The following is a 3,381-nucleotide window of genomic DNA, read 5'->3' as shown; positions in this document are numbered from 1 at the left end:
TGAGAACCAGCACTGTGGCGTAGTAGGCTAGGCCTCTGCCTGAAACACCAGCAACCCATATGGATGCCAGTTCATGTCCTGGCTGCTCCTCTTTGGCTAATGGCCTGAGAAAGAAGTGGAAGACGGCCCAAGTGCTTGGGCCACTGCACCCATGTGGGAGACCTGGAAGAAGCCTGTGGCTCCTGGATTCAGATGAGCCAACTTTCCACTCTTGTGGCCATTTGGGGAGTGAACCAGCGGATGGAAGACCTTTCTCACTTTCTTGCCCTCTCTATCTATAACTCTACTTCTCAAATAAATAAAATCTGTAAAAAAATTGTCCAGAATGGAAAATAGAATACTGGCAATTAGATAAGGCATTGGTAGGCCAAGGCTTTCAGGCCAAGTCCATCCTACTGTTTATGTGCTTTCCTACTGGAATTGTCTTAGTCTACTGATACCACCATAGGAAAATACCACAGACTCTATGGCTTATGCGGCAAGTATTTACTTTCTCTCAGTTCTGGAAGCTATGATTCCAGGGTCAAGGCACTGGTTGATTTGGCTCCTGGTGAGGACACTCCTCCTGGATTTCAGAAAGAAGTTCTTCTCTTTTTGTAAAGCCACCAAACCTTTCAGATTAGTACTGTTCCCTTCTGTCCTCATTGAACTTCAATTATGCTTTGAGCATAATTGCATGGGCATTAGAACTTCAACATATGGATCGCTTCTTGGCCTTTTGGCTAAGATCAAGTGTAGTAACTGTTCTTATCAGTTTATTTTTATTTTTTTATTTTTTATTTTTATTTTTTGACAGGCAGAGTAGAGTGGATAGTGAGAGAGAGCGAGAGAGAGAAACAGAGAGAAAGGTCTTCCTTTGCCATTGGTTCACCCTCCAATGGCCGCCGCGGCCGGCGCACTGCGCTGATCTGATGGCAGGAGCCAGGTGCTTATGCTGGTCTCCCATGGGGTGCAGGGCCCAAGCACTTGGGCCATCCTCCACTGCACTCTCTGGCCACTCTTATCAGTTTAATATCTGATACGACCTCTATCCGAGGACAAAAAAAAAAAAAGAACTTCAATATATGAATTTAGAGAGGATACAACCTTCAATCCACAATAGGATGGTTTTTACATTTTTAATAATTGAAGAGAAATAAAAAAAATATTTGTGATACATGACAATTATATGAAATTCAAATTTCCATTTCCATTAGATAAATTTAATTGGAACACAACCACACTCATTGTTTATACATTGTCAACAGGTCCATTTGCAGAGTCAACTAGTTTGTGACTGACACAGCCTAATAAAGTTTACTGATCCATAATAAAGTTTATGCTTAATAAATGGTAGCTATGATTAGGGTATCAAAGTATCAGTATAAAGAATAAAACATAATTTTCCAACATGGATTAAGTAAAATAGAGCACCTGGGAGTGCCCTTACAAACTAGGGATCACAAACACAGGCATGTCTGAGGCCCAGACAGGGAATGAGAATGAGTGGAGGGTCATGTTAGGAAATAGTGAGGAATCACAGGAAGTGGTTATCTGCTGTAATGTTTACACACAGTGGCTGCTACTCAACCCCGGCAGATTTTGTCATAGCAAATGTGATCACAAGCCAGCCTGAGAAATGAAGCTGGGACGTAAATTTTATGTGCATTTTGTTGGCAACCAAAGATAAGACTTTGATTGCTATTCAGCTAAGTGTGGAAACACAAAGTTTCTATGTGTCATATGTAAGCCAATGGCAGTTTTGCAAGGTTTGATATGAAGAACAAAAGGTTGCCTCAAATCTGATGAAATTATATTTTTGTTTGAAATATTTTGTCTGTTTTACATAACTTTGGGCTGATAAATATTTAGATCCTCTTTTTTTAAGAAAAATTTTTGCTTGAGAAGAATACAATGACATAGAACGAAATAACTAAGGCAAATTTCTTCTGAAGAAAGATTTATTTTGACACAGTTTCTGGAGGTTCACAGTCTTAAGATCATGTAATCCCATTATTTTGATATCTTTTATGGTTTTCTTACTGGCAGGATCCCATGTCAGCGCAGGGTCATACATGGCAAGAGGAAGTGTGCATATCTATTTATGTCTCTCGTTATAAACCCACCAGGATTCAATTATGGGCACTCTATCCTAACAATCTAATCCTACTGAATCATTTTCCAAAGGCCTCAACACTAACTATTATTGGATTAAGTTTCCTTCTCTTAATGCCATTAATATAAGGCTTTGGGAACCAAGACTTTAACACACTGAGTCATCCAAATTAATATCCAAACCATAGCAGACACATAGATGATGCCACATTTTTTTCAACATTTTGGAATTCCTGATATTTTTCTCTCATTTCTTGATTATTTATTCCAGCATCAGATAAATTGATTAATTATGACTGTAAACTCTAGATCATAGGTATATAATTTGCTGAATCACTAGTGCCAAGACAGTGCATGACACAGGCAGTTGTAAATGTCTGTTAAGCAAAAATACAATGAGTAATAACTCATGCCCTGCTTCACTTACAAATGTCTCCAACATCAATCAATCAATCAAAAGTGTCAGAGCTGGTAAATAAAAATAACTATTATGAATAATTCCGATGTAAATCTAGTTTTTTCAAATCACTATAGTAAGGCATAGTATTACTATGCCATTTCTCTTTATAAACAGAATATAGGACATATTTGCAACACCTACTGGTTATATTTTCGCTAGTGTCTAGTCCTGTAGAATATCTATGTTCTATGGATTCATAAATGTCAGATACTCACTGAGAAACAGCATGGTTTGTGGAGGCATTAGTAAGAGATATGTTTCTGTACTTCAACTTCTTATTGTAATTCACTATATACTACTACACAACTCTGCTCTTCAAATTGCCAGAGAAAAAGTTGTATTTTTCTGTTGAAATACAGATTGGAAATGATACAATTGTAATCATCTGTGTACATAAAGTTACTTACTTGCCATAGGCATAACATATGTGTGTACTCTTGCTGATTAAGTGTTTAAAGCCTGCAGACATCCTTATGAATGCTGTTCCTTACAGGATAGCAGTATGATCCAGGGCAGGGTTAAAGAATCTTTGTCATTCACCAGTGGTTTTTTTTCCTTCCCATAAAGTCTTTGATCTTAGGTAAGGTCTTCCATACCTGGTAAGGGGTCTCTCAAGTATTCAAGAAATAGATATTTGCCAGAATGTGGTTTGAATATTGTATTAAAATAAAATACAATCTTTGCTTTTAATATGTAAATTTTGAGTTCTACAGACACATATTTATAATCAGTATATATGTACAGATAAATGCAAACAAAAACTTATTTAGATGTATGTATATGGAAATAAATTCATTCCAAAAGACGAAAATTTGATGTGTTCCAAA

General features: G+C 37.1%; 1 pseudogene; it reads left to right on the top strand.

The window, feature by feature from the left end:
* The first annotated feature begins 702 nt into the window (after positions 1 to 702).
* On the top strand, positions 703 to 876 carry LOC133767393 (U2 spliceosomal RNA; annotated as a pseudogene).
* Positions 877 to 3,381: the final 2,505 nt, after the last annotated feature.

Source organism: Lepus europaeus, chromosome 9 (assembly GCF_033115175.1).
Source record: "Lepus europaeus isolate LE1 chromosome 9, mLepTim1.pri, whole genome shotgun sequence".
NCBI lineage: Eukaryota > Metazoa > Chordata > Mammalia > Lagomorpha > Leporidae > Lepus > Lepus europaeus.
This window is presented reverse-complemented; position numbering and strand designations above follow the sequence as displayed.